This window comes from Cyprinus carpio, chromosome A16, assembly GCF_018340385.1.
Source record: "Cyprinus carpio isolate SPL01 chromosome A16, ASM1834038v1, whole genome shotgun sequence".
Lineage (NCBI taxonomy): Eukaryota > Metazoa > Chordata > Actinopteri > Cypriniformes > Cyprinidae > Cyprinus > Cyprinus carpio.
This window is the reverse complement of record NC_056587.1, coordinates 15204907-15224717: the sequence shown is the minus strand read 5'-3', so window position 1 is coordinate 15224717 and position 19811 is coordinate 15204907. Positions and strand designations below refer to the sequence as shown.

Sequence of the window (19811 nt, the reverse complement as noted above, 5' to 3'; positions counted from 1 at the left end):
CTGACGAACATTCTGTTAAAAGGTTTTTATTAGACTCCTGTTCAGCTCTTATCATGGGCAGTTTTATATCTCTCAAGGGGTCGGTGAGTATTCTCCGTCCAGGTGTTCTCTGGCTCACACATCACGCTGCAGCGGCCTTACAGGCCTCGATGTGGTCAGCGCAGCTCCTGCGGAAAGAAGCCTTCATAGAAGGGCGCTGGGTCTCCGCTGCATCCCACATTTCCCCCGTGTTAGATCCAGCCACGGGAGGAGAAGAGATCGCGAAGGTGTTCAGGGACTAGGGGGGATCAGCTTTACCGCGAGTACAAAGAGGAAGCTCAAGACGCTGTCAATGCTGCGTACAAAGCGTTCAACCCGTGGAAAGAGTCCACACAGCCAAGGTGATTTGTGTGAAATGCACGATGGCATTCATAGCTCTAAACACATTAGATCAAATTCAGTACAGGAAACATACGAAGTTAAACAATCACAAAATACCTTATTTACTACAGCTTCAAAAAAAACGTACTGGGTTGGTACACCTGATATTGATGCGGGTAATACCTTGGTATTTTCAGTACATGGGGACAAAGACCATTTAAATTAGTGCTTGTGTTTTTCATTGTGACAATTGTGATTATTTTCATGACAAGCACATTTTCCTTCACATTCCCATTACTGTAATGTGAAAAAAAATAACACAATTGAATTAAAATAAAATTAAGATTTAAATAAATGTGATGATACATGCTCTTTGCAGGAAAGAAGCATTTTGCTGCGGACGGAAATGGTTTGATCTGATCAATCAGCACAAGGAAGATCTTGCCAAGTTGATCACAGCCGAGTCTGTAGGTAATTCTGACCCATTACATACCGCACATCTAACGTTTCTATTTACACGGGATCCAGGCCGTACAATTAGAATTGGTTATATAACTCAGATGCTGTGTACAGGGGAAGCCCATGAAGGAGTCTGTTGGTGAGATGACGATACTCTGCCTCCTTCCTGGAGTGGTTTTCTGAAGAGGCCAGACGTGTGTATGGAGATATTGTCGCACCTTCAGCCAAGGACCGCAAGATCCTGTTACTCAAGCAGCCGGTGGGAGTGACTTTCCATCAATTAACACCTGTGAGACTTCCTCCTTCATTCTGATAACATAAACACCATCAGGCTATAGGGTTAATGAGCTAAACTAAAAACTGGTCAGCTCCCAGTTGTGATTTTAAAACCTTTTTTACCTTTTCACAGTGGAATGTTCCCCAGTGCCATGATCACCAGGAAGGTGGGCGCTGCGCTTGCGGTGGGTGCACTGTGGTGGTGAAGCCTGGGCTCTGATGCGGGACACGCCTTCTCTTCTGCTCTGGCCCTTGCTGAGGTACTGTTGTTTGTTTGTTTCCATGAAAGCCTGCTTAACTTGACATTCACCAGTCTGCAAGACTTTATAGATGTTTTTGGGGTCTGTAAAGATTATAATTTTGACAAAAACCTTTTTGAAAGAAATTAATTATTCGAGGATGCATTAAATTGTTTTAAAGTGACAAAATACTTTGTAAAATCACATTGTAATAACTAGTTTTTTTTTAGTTTGTATGCAACAAAAACTGTTTTCAACATTGATAATGAGCATATTAGAAGATTCTTTTGAACAGTAGTGTGTATGAAAGAGTGCACGAATGCAGGCATTGTATTCCTATCTAGCTGTCGGATCAGGCGGGCATTCCCTCCTGGGGGTGTCGTAATGTGGGGCCTCCTGTTCAAGAGAAAAGACCCACTGCTGTTGGGGAGGGCTGCTCTGCACAGACCCTCTCGTGGCCAAAATCTCATTTACCGGCTCCACAGCCACTGCCAGGTAAAGATCTAATTTTTTTTATTCAGTCAACATTTAATGTTCACACATCATTTTTATAATCACTTAAGTGAATGCTTTTGCAGATACTACTAAGACACGCTGCAGGAACTGTTAAAAGGGTCTCCATGGGAGTTGGGAGGACACGCCCCCTTTATTGGTATTTTGACAGTGCTGATGTAGATAAAAGCGTTGCTGGAGCGATGGCTTCCAAATTCAGGAAACTCAGGCCAGGTGAGTGTATTCCACTCTTCAAGGGATAGTTCACCCAGAAATTAAAAAAAATTCTGTAATTAATTACTCACTCTCATGTCGTTTCAAACCCATAAGACCTTCGTTCATCTTCGGAACACAAATTAAGATAGTTTTTTTAATTAATTAATAACTTTGTTGTTGTTTGGAACACATATTAAGTTAGTTGTTTTTTGGGATCGACACAATGCGTGCATGTGATGCTGCTACTGACGCAGGAGCAGGCATTCTGATGTAGAAACAAACATAGATAAAGGAAGAGGTGTGCATAGGAATGGGTTGTGGTGATCTTTTTTTTAATGGAGAGGAATGAACTGGCATGCGTTGTGGTACTCTCAATAATGGATCTCTTAGCTTCATAAACGTTGCGGTTGAACCGTGTGAGTGTTACATGGACTATTTTAACGGTGCCTTTACTGCCTTCTGGGCCATAAAACGTCTATGCAGGGTCAGAAAGCTCTCGGATTTCATCAAAAATATCTCAATTTTGAACAAAGATCTTATGGGTTTGGAACGACATAAGGGTGAGTAATTAATGACATAATTTTCATTTTCGGATGAACTATCCCTTTAAATAAATTTATTTTATGCTAAATATTGCTTATTCTTTTCCTGTTTATTTTGGGGGAGAAAAAATTGACCTGTATACATGACCCTTTGCACATTTCAAAAGAAGAAAAGTCAAGGTTTGCATAACCAATGAGTGAAGTAGTGGAACTTTCAGGTACTCATAAGGTTTCAGAACCATGGCATTCTTTGAAGTAGTACCTTTGAGTACCATGTAAATGCTAGGGTTTTATTATTGACAGTTTTTGTCAACTGTGAACAGCGCAGGTTCCCATTTCATCAACCTGTAATGTGTCTCTCTGTTGTAGACCTGTGTGTGCTACCAACCGCTTTTTGGTGCAGAGTGGCATCCATATGATGCTTTCATGGAGAAGCTGGCGAAGGCTATGGATGCCCAACTGAAGGTTGGCCACTCGGCTCAGAGCCCACCAACACACAGGGGCCCGCATCATTAACACCCGTGCTGCAGAGAAGGTGCCTCATGCCAATAGCAAACACAGCACCTGATGATTCTGTTGGATGCAAACACTAGTGTCACTGTCAACAAGCACACATACAGATCATGTGGTTAAGATGATGGGTTTAATGGTGTTGATCAGCTGTTGTTTCTTTCAGGTGGAGAAGCAGATTGCAGATGCTGTGGCACAGGGAGCAGGTCATAGTTCGAGGTGGGAAGAGAATAGGGGGCTCCTTTATGCAGCCCACCCTGCTGTCCAGTGTTTTCAACACTGACATGCTCTGCATGCAAGAGGAGACCCTTTGGACCCCTTATTCCTGTTGTTAAGTGAGTATTTACTATTTATTGTATTACATGACTTCATGATAACCTCAAATTCAGTCATTTAAAACATTTTATTTTACGTTACAAATCTATCTACAGCATTCAGCATATATCATCAGCATAACAATTTTGAGTTTAATTTCAATGTGTTTCTAAAATAGATTAGGTTTCATTTGATTATTAAAAATCTAAAATATTTTATTATTTCATTAAATTTTGTGTCTGGTTGTGTCTGCTGCTGACTTTTTTTTCTTCACCAGGTTCAACACAGAACAGGAGGCACTTTGCCATTGCCAATGCTTCTCCTGTTGGTTTAGCAGGTTTGTCCATCTGTGCAAATTAACCATGTTTTTTTTTTGTTTTGTTTTGTTGTTGTCCAAGTTTTGTTGGACAGTTTTGAGTTTGCCCACTTTTTCCTCATATGCCTGTTTATTTATTAGCTAGTGTTCCTTATTGAAAAAAAAAAAAAACAACTTGGTGATGGTGGCCTGAGTGTAAAAAAATATATTCAAATATATTATAAAATATTATTGTTTTTACTGTATTTTAATCAAATAAGTGTAGCATTTGCGAGCGTAAGAAACTTGTTTTAAAAAAAATATTCTAAAATTCTGGTCGGCAGGGTTTATATACTTTTTTATTTTTTTGGACCAGAAAAATAATATTTTCCTTTAGCTACACTTTACCCTTATGTGTCTGAATGGTCAAGTAAAGCAAAACAGCAGCTACATACCCTTTTATCACTTGGCTCTTTCTGTGAAATTCCCATTCAAAAACCTAGTTTTTCTTTTATCAGGTTACTTTTACTCAAGAGACATCAGTCAGATCTGGCGGGTGGGCTGAGCAGATGGAGGTGGGCATGGTTGGGGTCAACGAAGGGTCTGATCTCCACCACAGAAGCCTCTTTTGGTGGACACAAACAGTCTGGACTGGGCAGAGAGAAGGATCCAAATATGGCATTGATCGAGTATCTAGAAATAAAGTACATGTGTTTGGGGGGACTGTCCCTTTTAAAAAACAATGGTTACTGGCAGGGAGTATGTCATTATTCAAGCAAGACAAATCATACAAACATTAATCTATAAAACTCGTGAACCCATTCTTTTTTTTTTAATAAGATGTAACTGAATCATGGACTATACAGAAAACATTTCAATCAGGATCATTTAGATAGTGCTTTGCTATAAAAATGGGTACAAATTGTCTTTTTTGCGATTCCTTCATTATAAATGATTGATGTAACCTAGTAGCTCTGAAATAAGATTGTCTTACACTGAAAAAAAAAAGAAAAGTATTTTTTAAAATATCTAAACATCCTTGAAGCAAGGTACATTTACTTTTGTGTAATTGGTAAGCAAGATTTTTCAGAGCGAATATAGTTTATTTTTCTTACTACATTTAATTCTAGATTGAAAAGAAGACAAAAAATACTCATTTAAGTTTTTTTTTTTTCACATTGTAACTTTATTTGCTGTAGCAAATTCATTTTAGGCAGAGAAAAAGAAAACCCAATTTACAATTAAGTGCTAGTATGTTCAAAATATAAAAACCTAGGGGTGGATTTTACCGTGTGAGAAATCAAAGCACAGTATTTCTTTTAAAAGAGGGAAAGAAAAAAAAAATGTAACTTACTGAGGTTCTATTTTTGTAATGAATGAGACTGTTAAAAATGAACCATTGACTGTGATTGGATGTTTTTGGGTGCTCATGTTTCCAGATAGACAAATTCTGATTTTACGTATTAATGCATAGAGATTTGTCAAGTGTAAAAAAAATTCTGTGGCCAAATGTTGTATTTGGCAAGTGGTATTTTAAGAAAAAAAAAACAAATTTTCTCTGTTTTAATGGTTTTTTGTTTTTTTTTTATTGTTAAAAAATATTAATTCTCTATTGATATACCTAATTGTATTGTGAACTGTAATATGTATGAAAATATGTTTAGAAGTATATTCATTTTCTTACTTTAGGAGTGAAATTTTTGCAGATAAAAGCACATGAAAGTACAATGACTAAATATACAGCTGTAATATGTATGAAAATATGTTTAAAAGTATATTCATTTTCTTACAGTTGTGCCATTTTCATTAATATGTGAACTCAATTTCATTGCATTTCTGCCACTGATACTATAAATATTGAACTTTTGTTTTGGTTCTAAAACAGTCTAACCTCTTTAAAGGGCCACATGTCACATGATTGTTTTTGCATCTCCAGCTGCATTAAAACAGAAAAGAACATAAGAGAAATGCATCTCACAATATGCCTGATAAAACTGGCATCTATTGCAATTCTAGCTAAAGCAGAAAATTTTTGAAAAGGTTGTAAAACCAGAATGCTATAAAGGACAAATACCAGGTACAGAATCAGTATACCACCAAAACCATAAACAAAAATAATGCATTTCAATCAGGGCACATTAACATCAGAAAAAGTTCAGTACAAATAAATGTTTTGCATAAAGAAGAATGGCATTTGCTTTCTTTTTTGATTTTGCTGTTCTATGCATCAGTTATTTGCAGCTTCTCCCCAAATTCTATCATAGAAGAGCATATAAATAACCAAAATAACTAACTGCTTGCACTGCGTCACTGAACATACAAGCATTATTAAGAATACAGTGAGATCAACTGCGATTATGTGAGTATGCACAGATCTTTTTATATTCAAAATGAATATGCGATTGGTAATTGACCGTATCATTCAGAAAACCGGTGAATATTCATTACAAGACCAACTGCATTCAGTAGTCGATAAGTTTAGCAGTCCATTCATTCAGCCGGTCTATATCTGCATCTGTATTGTGGAATATTCAACAATACTCTTGCATTGTAAATATCCACTATAAAGAAATGTCCATCTGAACATGTGAGACTCAACCCTCCACAGGACAAAGGCTGAAAGTGTCTCCATTTCTGACCGCTCCATTGGCTCTGTTCCGAGATTTCCCGTAGTTGAAAAGGTTGTCCTGCTCACTGTCCAGCTCTGATTCTGACATCATCAGGCTGGAGTTGTGCTCTGTGCTCCTGTGTTTAAGTGTCTGAAGATGACAAATGCAGAAAAGTAAAATGCAGTAACTGCAATGTACAAACCTAATGGTCTCTGCCCAAGGTGGCCAGGGTCATATAAACTAGTGTTTATCTAATTTTCCTCACTGCAAAAAAATACTGTGGCATAAAATAAATTGGGTCTGAAACTTACTGTACTTTGGCTGAAGCTCCATCCTCTCCTGCTCATCCATATTGTCTAGTATTGTGTACTTAGTTTTCTTCCTCACTTTTGTGCGTCTCCCTCTACAACAGTTTCAAAACCAAAAACATAAGTATAGACACTCATACAACAGGTACAGAAAATTCATCGTGTCATTCTAATGTCATTCCCATAGGACAAAAAAAAAGTCCTAAAAGTGAATGAGAACAGGGGTGTTTCAGAGCTCATAATTCAAAAAGTCTTATTTTGTGTTCCACAGAAGAAGTCACAACAGGTTTGAAACAACATGAGGGTGAGTAAATGATGACAAAATTTATATTTTGCATTGAACGATCCCTTTACGGAATACTGGACTTACTGTTCTGACAGGAAAAAATACAGTGCTGTTTGGGGTTGACAAGATTTTTAAAAAGTTTTTCATGCTCACCCAAGGCTGCAATTTTTTTGATTAAAAAAATACAGTAAAATAGTGAAATATAATTACCAAAACTCTTTGGTATTTTAACATTTTAATATGTAACCTTTTTTTCCAGTGACTGCAAACCTGAATTTGTCGCATGATATTTCAGAAATTATTCTAATATGCTGATTTGGTGGTCACAAAATATTTATTATTATCAATGCTGAAAACAACAGTTGTGTTGCTTAGTATTTTTGTGGAAACCATTTTTCAGGATTCTCCGATGAACAGCAAGTTCAAAATAACAGCATTTGATGAAGAGTTCAAAAGAACAGCATGAATGTCTGTCACATTTGATCAATTTAATTTGTCCTTGCTAAATAAAGTATTCATTTCTTTCAAGAAAAAAAACAACTTTTGAATGATAGTGTATGTAGTGTGTAGTGAACGATAGTGTGTGTGTATATGACAACTCATGCCACATATTTCTATAGGCAGTTTGTCTACATGCGCTAGTTATGGAATCTTTTTTTACCTTTTACAGCAGCAGACACAAATCCAGCTGACGGACAAGAGGAAGAATGATTGCCCGACGAACACAAGAGGATTGTGACATACAACATGCTCCAGTCTGTGAAAGGAGACAGAAGATTGTAAAACATTCTAATGTTTTCATGACAGAACATTAGAAATATCCTTTGATTATTTAGCACAACAGAAAGCATCAATAAAGGTGCGTCAGGTTAGCGAAATTTTGTGAAGAAAAAAAAAAGGACCATTGTCAGTAGTATAGCGCTGCATTAATTATCTCTCACACAGAGGGTCACTTCCAATCAAAGCAGCCTTCTGTTAATCAACTTAATTGTAAAATCTATACCCTCACTTGAAAAAAACTCCTGTTCATGTGTATTCCTATTGAAATAAATGGATTTCTAATGCGAAATTTCACAGAGCAACAGTAAATGTACCACACCTTATGACTGAACCTGCTTCTTAATCTTAATTGAAATTTCTCATTTACATGAGAAACCTTATTGGGATGTTACACTAACCACAATTACTCTCGCCATCATCAAGGAAGCGCCGAATGGGGTTCTCCATCCAAAGAGGGTCACAGCAACAGCTCCTTGTTATGGGATCACACTGACCACGTCCAGAACACCGCAGCAAACACACTAAAATATCCAAACACAATGGTAAACTCAGAAAGACTATATTGTCAGCCTTTTTATTATATAATTTACCAGTCTCAGTTTCTCAGTGAAATTAAATGGGAAAAAAGTCACTCACTGACTGTGTCCACTCTTAAGACCTTATCTTGTTTTTTTTTTTTTGTTTTTTTTTTTTGCAAGAAGTCAGTTTTCTCTTGCAACAGCTGTTTTTTTCTCAAGCAGACGAGCGGAGCTTAGGTCCTGGAATCGTCAACCCATCAGGACCCTGTCACAGCCCCAGCTCTTTTACCGAGAACCTCCAAACACAATGGTAACTCGAAATACTGTGCTAAACACAACAAACACATGTAGACTTCAACATAATCTAGACTTAGTCTCTAGTAATTATCTGATCTAGGTTAATTTAAAAAACAACAGAGGTCAATAGGGAGTTCTCATTTAGATTGGTTTGGTGAGTTTGGTAATTGAATGTGTAGTACCTGATGTTGACTGGCCGTGCAGGCCCTCTTCAGTGCAATGTCTGAGTCCAGAACATGAAGTAATGCTGCCAGCTGTCTCACCACCGTGTCCTTCTGTTCCTGACTGACCTGTGCCACGCCCACCTGCAGCTCAAGCTCCACCTCCTCTCGCTCACGTGGATCTGCGCACAAATATCACTGGCATCAAACAAGCAATCTGTAAATTGATAAAAGCAAAATGAATTAAAGGGATAGTTCACCCAAAAAATGAAAATTTTGTCATTTGTTTACTGATTGGTTACCCATGTTCTTCAAAATATCTTCTTTTGTATTCAGCAGACAAAAGAAACTCATCTGGGCTTTGAACAATGTGAGGGCAGGTAAACAATAATAGGATTTCATTTTGGGTGAACTATCCCTTTAATTATTAGAAATACTACCTAAAATGTTTATATGAAGGTAGAAATGTACTGAAAAGGTTTGTTCTTAAGGATAACATCATTCTGAAATACGCTACGATTCAAAAATTGGAGGTCAAGTTTTTGTTTATAGAAATTAATACTTTTATTCAAATGTGACAGTAAAGACATTGACAGTGTTACAAAAGATTTCTAGTTCAAATAAATAATGTTTTTTTTTTTTTTACTTTCTATCATCAAAGAATCCTAAAAAAGCTTTACAGTTTCCACAAAAACATACCGTTCATATTAGAATTATTAAAATTTGTACACATACTTCAGAGTATTACAGTCTTTTACCGTAATTTTTGATCAAATAAATGCAGTCTTGGTAAGCATGAGACTTTTTTCAAAATCATTAACATTAAAACATGACAACTCCAAACTTCTAAATAATAGTGCATTCTAAGTAGGTACGCATGCCAAATAAATCATGTATTTTGAACATCTAGCAAATGTTTCCTACTATGAATGAGTAATAATCTTACCAGGGCATACTTCCACAGTGGCTGTAGCCATGCTTGATCGGCCCTGGACATCAGTGACCCGGAGCTGGAACAGGTACGTTCCTTCTACCAGGTTGGCAAGGTAAAGGAAGGCCTCATGATCTGAACCATATAACACATCCTATTCTCAAAGTATATGAAACGAGAAACAGAGACACACCGGGGTAAAACACTAAGCCGCAGCTCATGGTATAGAAAGAAATCCAAATATCTCACTCACCCCAGCAGCAGGGCTCTGTTCATCTCTGACCCAAAGAAAAGATTCATTTGCTGTTCCACTGTTGGACACGGAGCCCCTGAGCACCAGAGAGTTGTTGGGTAGAGTGAGTGTGTGGCTGCCGCTGGCATGGGCGACCAGTGGCAAGCTTTTTGCTGTGAATTTTAGAACACACAGAATTGCTGGAAACTTCCTAGAATACTTGATGTCTTTATGTTTTGTCATTTAACATCAGACCACCTTCTTTTCATGAAATATTTCTCTTAAAAAGTGTTTTTGTGATGGCTTTTTTTTTAATATATGTCATTTGGTTTGCTATTTTCTGACATGCATGCATTTTAAATGTAGCTTAGGCGTTCAAATATTTTCGGGGGTCAATGCATCTACACAAATAAGAGGACAAAAAAACATTAAAATTACAGAAAAACATGAAGTAACATATTTTCACATTTGCTTGATTCTGCTCACGTTCTTTAATGGTGATGGTTAGGACTGCACTGTCTGTTTCTCCTTGCTGATCTGTCACAGTCAGCCTGAACTTGTAATTCCCAGATCTCAGGCACAGTCGCTATGGCAACTGCTTTTATTGGCATCTTCTATCTTCAAGCCTGGAGGGCCACTCACCGATACATAAGAGGGGAGTAGTGATGGCACATCAATACACTTTTCAGCAAAATCCTTCACTATTCATGCAACAATAAGAGTGATTTAAAATTTAGAACTGTTTTGAAATATGAGACAGTCTGTAAGGTAGATATTAAGAAGCAGGATGAGGCAATATCAGATCATAATATGCCACATTTGTCCTGATATTTATGCAGTTGGGAAGTCTGGCTCATTTGAGTGAATCTATTCTTTTGAACAGTTTGTTTCAATGAACATGTTCAACAAATAAGATTATGCGGTTTTTAAGACTTCACATGTTCCCAGATGTCCTGTGATATAAATTATTTGTTTTATATATTTAAACAGAATGGTTTTTTTTCAAGATTGTAATAATATTTAATTCATTGACCAGACATCACTAGGTTATGACAAGACAGTGTGCTGGCACCCTGAGCATGTCCCATTGGTAGCTGATGGACGGGGCCTGATCATCAGTGCTGTCGCTGCCATTCAACGTGATGCTGTTGACTGGGAGGAGGAGCTGCCTGTATGGTACTGTTATAGCGACTGGTGTGCTTTGTTTGCTACGCGCACAACAAAATTTCAGTTCTAAAGGATGCATAGTTTTTTTCTTCATACACACTGATAGGTGAAGTGGGTTTGTTTTACCAGGCAGCATAGTGACTGAGACGGGTGTCTGAATCCTGTTGACCTCTGGAGTCAGTGACTGTCAGCTGAAACATGTACCGACCCTCCCGGAGATCAGATAGCTGCAGGAACGGTGATCTTACATCCTAAAAAACAAGTAGCATATATGAAAATATCAGTTTAACATCAACAACTGCTCAACATTTTCATTTACCTAGACACTACTATTTAAAGACTATACTTAACAGTTATCTGGAACCTGTAAGTAACACAAACTCCAATGAGTGTCCTTAGCTATGAAAGACCAACTACAGAGAAATACTTTTATGCATGCACTGGGCAAAATAAGATCTTATTACCTGCATGGTAATCTTTTGATTCAGGCTGCTGGGATGGAGAGTCCAGAGGTAGCTTGTAACGGCGTGGTCATCCGTGCTGTGGTTACCCCACAAGGTGAGGTGGTCGACGGGCAGGGTGACGACCTGGTCAGTGCCTGCTCTGGCCCGAGGTGGGTCATCTTTTGGTTTGCTGACCCTTACAGTGGCAGTGCTGGAGTCGGTCAGCCCATCAGAATCAGACACTGTCAGCCTGATGTGGGCCAAGCAAAAATCAGGACAGGATAAATTTAATGAGGTTAGGACAAACTAAAAAAGCCACAGAGGAATTGCCCCACCAAAGATTTCAACAGCTTCAGAGAAAACGAATGAAAAATTGACAATTTTGGAGACAAGCTAAGTCCTTACTTAAAGGTATATTCTCCTGGTGAAAGATTGTGTAGCTGCAGTACAAGGTATATCAAAAGGGCCTTCAGGTTTCCAAAAAAAAGGGCCGTCCCACCTTCTCCCACAAGTAACTGACTATTCCAGCATCATCCATACTCTCTGGGAAGCATAGAATGTGCATTTGGTAAAAAATTCTACATGATCTAGGAACAATGAAAGAGAGAAATGGACACAACAAGCTACATACGACTCCCATTAATGATGAAGATGGAACCTTTCTTGGAGAAGCACATCTTGGCTCTTGGGCAGAGTGATGGCTTTAGGAGGCTTGTTTATATTCACGGCTATAGAATAAAAAGTACCAGCCTTTTCATATATGAAAGACATGCATATACTGTATGCTTGTTAAATAATATCAAAGTATGATCTAAAGAGGGTGCAAGTGTGTACCAGGGTGTACTGTGAAGTTCACAGTACTTTCTCCATACGCTTGTTGTGCTTTCACACTCACTCTGACAGTATAGACACCCACGGAAAGCTGCAATAAAGGAAACAAAGATTTTTCTTTTAGAAAAAGACTTCTAAATTATCACTTGGCAGTCATAGTGAAAGTGACAAGGAGTTGAGTCTCACTTCTGAAAGTTGGATAGACTTGTGCAGCCCCTCTATCACCCCGTGGTGTCTATCTGGTGAGGCTACCAAAGTCCACTCATACGTGTAAGGAGCTTCCGAGGAAAAATGCACTATCAAACTTATTTTAAAATGCATAATTATAATTCAGGAATGTTCATAATTCATAATGCAGAAGGCCTTACCAGCAATGTCTTCTAGATTTACAGAAGCAGTTAGTTCAAACAGTATTTTGAGGCAGTGTGACCTCCACAGGGCCACTAATGGACACAGTCAGGGGTCGTACTGAACACAGAGAGTGTGTGAAAAGAAAGTAATATATCATAAGATAATCCGAGAGTAATAATAATAGTGATGCTTGCGTTAGTAAGCGCCACTAATAAATGGAAATTATGCAATAACACATCTGTAGCACCTGGCTCTTCTGAGATCATTTGCAGCGTGGCCTCCAGTGCTTGGAGAAGTAACGAAGGAACCACTGTCTGTGCTGAACCTCGACGGCTCTGTGCTGATATCCTGCAGGTCGTTAGGTGCAGCAGTTGTAGATGAAATGTTCTGTGGGACTTCTTCAACCTTTAATGATAAAAGAAAATTGCTTTTCTAAATTTTATCCATGTCAATACAAAGCTTGTGAATTAATACAGGACACCAGAACAAGGCAATAAAAGATAAAAGTGAATAAAGAGTTAAGTAAAAAGTGACTCTAAGAGGATAATGATGTATTATTTCCAGATTTCACACAGCAGATGAGGCATGAAAGACTGATTAAGCACTTGGCCAGAGTGAGAGTACATTTAAGACACCATGTTTCCAAATGACGCCCACAACATTAAAATAGAATCATGACATTTTTAAGCTCTGATAATGAACTGGCATCCATTTATAAGAGAAAACCAGTTCCCTTTCATTGTTGATTACCCTGCCCAACAGCCTTTTCAATTTTATATAGATATTTAAAAAATATAATTTGCTGATTTGGTGCTCAAGAAACAATTCTTCTTATTATTACAGCAATACTGAAAACAGTTATTTATAAAACAATATTTTTGTGGAAACTGATAAATTTTTTCAACAGAATTTATATCTTTTGTATAATTATAAATAAATTCTCACTTGCTGACCCTAAGCTTTTAAACATCTACCTGTCCATTTTTTAATGTCTTGAAGGCATCTGAATATAATATGCATGAATCTGTAACACTCACCCATGTGTTAAGAGCCATGATTACTGGTGGCGTAACATCAGAATCGGCTTCATTAAGAGATGATTTGCTTTCATTTCTCATTTCTGGGAGGGGACGTATAGGTAAGGAGCTGCTTTCAAGAGGGCCCTGCACTGTTGTTAGTCTGTCGTCACCAATTTTCTCTGTCTCTGATTGGTTGAATTCTTCTTTTCCTTGAACAAGTGGCCAATCATATAGCCCAGGCCGCTCTTCTTGTTCTACTGTTGCAGCATTTCTGTCTTCAGCTCTTTTGTCGTCCACACTTCTGAAATTCTCAGCATACTCAGCATCAGTGTTGTCCAAATCCTGAATGCCTTCCAACAAGGCAAGGTCCTTCATGGGGTCCTCTGAGCCCCTGTGCAGGGGCTGCCAGTGGTTTGGGAAAGACTCTTCTCGAACCAGGGATTGCAGAACAAGTGTCTGTGGGGGTCCACGTTGCAAAAATGCCAGGAGAGAGTCAGTACCTGGTCTCTGCTTTGGCTGGCAGTTCTCTTTGTGTTGACAACTGAGGACATAGCAGCGCCGCTCAAAAAACCAGGCCAGGTCACAGCCCGGGAGATCACAACAGGCTCCCGCACACTGGGCCAGAGACAACACATCTGGAACCCGCAAAATACTGCTGCTCCTCAGCTCCGGAGACACTACGCTCTCAGAGTAGGTTGCGGCCTGCCAGCACTGCCCCGATACTGCATCAACAAAACACAACAAATGCATGATGAAATAAATATTTGGGTTTGTAATTTTAGATTCTGATATAAAAACAAAATACACAACCATAACCACTTTATACAGCAACTGCAACATCACAACAAAAATCAGAAAAATAAACTCATTTTCCCAGTGTTTTTTGTGTGCTCAAATGATGATAAAAAAGCTTATCAGCTTGATAAGTAAAGCACAAGCTAGATGGCCGAATGCACAAAAAAATGATATGCCTTCTGCCCTCTGATTCACAGTTAATAGTTTTTTAGCAAGTAAAAGGCCTTCTAAAAATTAAAAAAAAAAATGTCCAACTTCAGGTCATTGTAGAACATCCGCATTCAGCTCGTGTCTTTTTGCTGTGAAATCTTATTTTTATCATCTTTATATTATTACTAATATTTCAGGATGAGCATTTACTGATCTGAAGCTACTGGACTTATTTTTTTCAAAATTAAATTAAATTGTAAAATCCCCCCCCCCCCTTCCTATATAATACTATATTAACCATAAAAGCCTGATGTATCAAAATATGATACAAAACATAAAACACATAAACACATATGCAAACTTTTAAAAATATATATTTTTAATATAATTTGTCTAAAGGTTCAACCATGCCATTTTAAAAAATCTGATTATTATATATATTATACATATGTCAGGCTATACAGGATTGAGTTACAGGAGTCAACATCAACATACTTCACAACTGGGGCTCTTTTTTTTAAAATACTATTTATGGATTTCAATTATAATCCAGAATGGCATTGTGGACTCGTCTTGGTGTTGATACAAGTGCTGCAGAGATATATACTTTTGCCTCTGATACAGAAGAGCAAGATGAGCGAGAGAATTAGTGAGGAATTCATGATGCCACAGGTTGCCTTTTCACAGCGATGGATTCTGACGGTCATTCCCTCTTGAAACTCAGGTTAAAGACTGGGAGACAACACAGGCTAGGGTATCACAAAATAACAGTACAACAGCAGCAATAATCAATTCATAATAATTCAAAGCTATTCTTGATCCTATTTGTGGCTGGGCCTTTTGTGATTTGACTTCCACCCTTCACAGCAACAAGCAGCGAGGGATTGCTTAGACACATAATATAATACATTATATTATCTGCGTTATTATTTATATTATATGTAGCACAACTGCCACTATTTGTTTCATAAAACAAGCAAATCACTATACACAATGGGCCTAAATAGAAAGCGAACAAAAAGAATGCGCGCTATTGTCAGCTGTAGATGTACCAGTGGGATGTGACGCTCTTATCCGAGCATCTGTTTCCATGACATCGAGAATCAGCTTCCGTACTGCTGCTCCACAGCGAACTCGCGCTGGACACACGCTGCTGGAGAGTAACGTTGGGATGAAGGTCTGATATCGCGGCAGTGATGTTGAGATGGAGGTCTGATATTGCTAGAGAGATTTTGAGGTGTATGTCTGCGCGCGGGAGTGTGTCAGAGCAGACAGAGATGAGCAGGGCGGAGGAGACACGTGACGTGATTTTCTGTGACGTTGCAGAAACACACATCTCACCCACAGACTGTATTAAAAAAAAAACAAATAAATAAATAAAAAAAGACTGTATAAAAACAGATCTCACCCAAGCGTCGTGTTGTTGTTTTTTTTTTTTTTTTTTTTTTTTTTTTTGGTAATTACGACTTTTACATAATTATACTATTATTAAAAATACGTTAATTCTATTAGAATGATTAATTGTAATATATTAACAATATTATAACGACAACACCCCAAACATATAGTCAGAAACAACAACGTTTTAGAATGTTTATTATTTTATTATTTTAGAATGTTTAATTATAATATATCAAGATAAGCAAGAGCTTATTCCTGGATGTTTGACAATATTACAGAACATTATGAAAGACTATCAGGTTCTACAAGGTATGCCTAATATTGCATACAAACTCAGTTTTATAAACGCAATTCTTGTGGTCCGAATATTTGATCACTTTGTTTCTCGCACTTTTTATCTCCTACTCACCATTTTGTTTTTTTATGCAGATATTTTAAGAATGCAGATCAAACATTAAAAAGGATAAATTTCTCATGCACATTCATAAAGGTGAATAAATTAACGACCAAAAATATTTTTTTTAAATGAGTGATCAGCTTTAGAGAATCTACAGTTGTAAAAAATAAAAAACAAACTAAAAAAAAAAAAAAAAAATTCTCAAATTGCTTAAATTATCAATATTTAGATTTTACATTCAAAAATGAAGTGTATGATTTCTGCACTATTAGCAGCACATAACAGAATTTTTAAAAACAAGATTGCTTTAAAGCATGAGATGCTCAAACAACACAAATCAATGTTTTGACCTACAAATGTGTTTTATTGTTTATATGCAAAGAACACAATAATAATTAAACTTTGAAAAAGAAACACACTTAAACTTTCGAGCATTCATCAGTTAAATGCTCTGATCAGTTTACAAAATCATTTAATGGATGAATTATCATTTTTAAATACAGTACAGTGCAGATGGAATACTGGTGCAAGAGCTTGTTCCTGGTTGTTTGACAATATTACAGAACATATGAAAGACTATCAGGTTCTGCAAGGTATGCCTAATGTTGCATACAAACTCCCACTCAGTTTTATAAATGCAATTCTTGTGGCCCGAATATTTGATCACTTTGTGTTTCAGGCAGTGAGGATGGCTATCTCACTGCTGCTCAGAAAGGACAGAGTGCAGTTTCTCCAGAGCAACATGAAGTACCCCACCACAGAGATGGGTAGGAACCTGCTAATAGCACACGTAAGATCCTTTTTGCGAGCCGTTGAGAACATAAAGGTCACAATGTGATTTAAATCATTCAAATCATTCATCGTCCTGTTTCTGCTACTCATTTGCACAATCGTTTAGGTGAGTTTTTTAGTGCATCCACTATGCATTATTACATCTCATCTGGAGAGCTCTCAAGGACGCTTGAATCAGCTGCGGAAAGTCTGGAAACAGATCAAAGAAGCTCCCAGAGGACCACACAGTTATATTTGGAGGAGATACCAACCTTAGAGATTGGGAGGTTGTGCATGATACTAGCATGTTTGCCACTCTCCTTTTAAACGTCCTTTTACATAAACCTTCTCAATATTATGTCAAAATATGGTGCGTTTTATGACAGGTGAAGAAGCTCGGGGGGCTGTCGTATGGTATCTCTGAAGTGTGGGAGATGGCTGGGGGAACTAGAGAAAAGCAAATACACCTGGGACACATCTATTAATGTTAACAAAGAAATCCCTCATTCTATACGCCTGCGATTTGACAGACTGTTCCTCAGAGCAGCCGCAGAGGGTGCCCAGCTATGGCCAGAAAGCATGACCCTGATTGGTCTGGAGAAGCTGAAGTGTGACTACTCATCAGCGATCACAAGTTTGAGGCATCAGAAGAGCAGCGTGTCAATGATTGATTTTAATTGTTATGGCCTGCACATGATTATACAACTAAAGATGAGTCACAGTGTTTTATAAACAAAATCACTGCTGATAAATGAAATCTAAACTAGTGTTAAAAAAGTTAAAATATATATTTATTACATAGCTTGAACGTTTGTCATGAACAAAATTACTGCTCAAGAAAAACACATTTGCATAATTGGACTTTTTGATCTTGTGACAATTCTGGTGTCCTTTATATACAAATACTAATAACTAATGTAAATAATAACCATTACTGTTAAATCTACAAATTTCTTCCCTTATTCTTCCACTAGAGGGAGCTCGATGGACAGTTTGTGATTGTTCTAGCTGTGACTGAGAACATCAACCACAAAAATAACCAAAAGCAGTATTTATTTATTTTGTTCATTTATTTTAATTCATGGTATTCTAGAACATAGTACGTAATGTTAATAAATAACATATATGATTACTTATAATGGTTTACATACAAGGTGGTCATCAACCACAGATTTAGAACTACCTGTTTTTTGAGAGACCATTATAAATTGAGCATCATTGCCACACATAGTTTAAATGGCAAGAACACTGTAGTATAAAACAGTGTGGATGTTTAAGACTGTTTGCATTTTGATTTAATCCACATAGCTGCTGAAAATCTGGACTAAATCTTTTCAGTGATCCAAATGGATGGATATGATTATATTCTTTTGGTGAGGAACTGGCATGGCCCTGTTTTCATTTGGAGAAATGAGTTACAACACATTCTCTCTCCTACTAATGCTAAACAGAATTGAAATGTGCCAGCACAGTCAGATGCCAATTTAGAAAGGTGGCAGGCTGACGACAAGAATTATTTTTTTGGCATGGTGTCAGGAATTGGATTAACAAAGAGCCATTTACCAGGACAGTCCTCATCATGGCCAGCTGGATTTAGAAATTTACTGTATGCAGAATGTGCCACAAATCTACTAGTGTTTTACCCATCATCCTTATCTTAAACATGTATCTTAAGAGTCTATAAGAGAGATTCTGCCTGCATTACCTCAATGAACACTCAGAGTAAACCGAATTTGTCAGAATTTAATGCAAAAACCTTGAAAAAAATCTCTCCATTAAACTGAATGACAATATCATTAATCAAATAGTTAATGCAGTAAATGGGTCAGCATTCTGTCATGCTAATCTATTTGCTTCATTCTAATACATCACAGAATAAGATAAATTAATTGCCATATCATCTCCATATAAAGTATTTAATCACGTGTTGAATGTTGTAGAATTCCATCAGCTTAACTAGAAGGCATTATTTAATAAAGGCCATCATGAAGGTTGTGAAAGATCATTAGCTCCCACTGTTATAGGAATCCCTTAGTCATTATTTTACTACAAACTAAATATATATTTACTTTAATTAATTTTTTTGTAATTTTTTGTTGTTTTTTTATTTTGTCATACCAAAAGTCAGTTTGAATGTAGTTTGTGTGCAGCCTCATAAAAACTATGAATTTTCATACAACAATCCTTTCGGAACAATTGGTTTCATGACAGTGTCAACAATGCCTCAGAATAGAAATATATATAGTAAACTATATATATATATATATATATATATATATATATATATATATATATATATATATATATATATATATATATATATATATATATATAGTTTCCAGAATCAGCCATCTCAGCTTCTTTTGAAGCGTTTACCTTTTTTGTCACATTGATCACTTCTTGATCCTTTTTGCATAACTTACAGTATACTCCACTTTTTACTTGTATAGTCTAAACATCATGTTGTGCTGAGTTCATTTAAATAAAGGCATTTTCAGCTGTTTTTCCCAGTTCAATGACACAACAGCAGGGGTCATGGCAAATATTAGCTAGCCTGACATCAATGGACATATCAGCATACATTTATTTTAAAACACTTGCAATGACAGTGAATATATTACAGATATTTTCTATATTTTCTAAAGTGGAAGCGTCATTAT

General features: G+C 37.1%; 2 pseudogenes; one reads left to right on the top strand and one right to left on the bottom strand.

Annotated features, from left to right (window-relative positions):
• Positions 1 to 53: 53 nt before the first annotated feature.
• On the top strand, positions 54 to 4511 carry LOC122147934 (annotated as a pseudogene).
• A 3951-nt stretch (positions 4512 to 8462) lies between these two features.
• LOC122147933 lies at positions 8463 to 15828 on the bottom strand (annotated as a pseudogene).
• Between the last annotated feature and the right edge of the window lie 3983 nt (positions 15829 to 19811).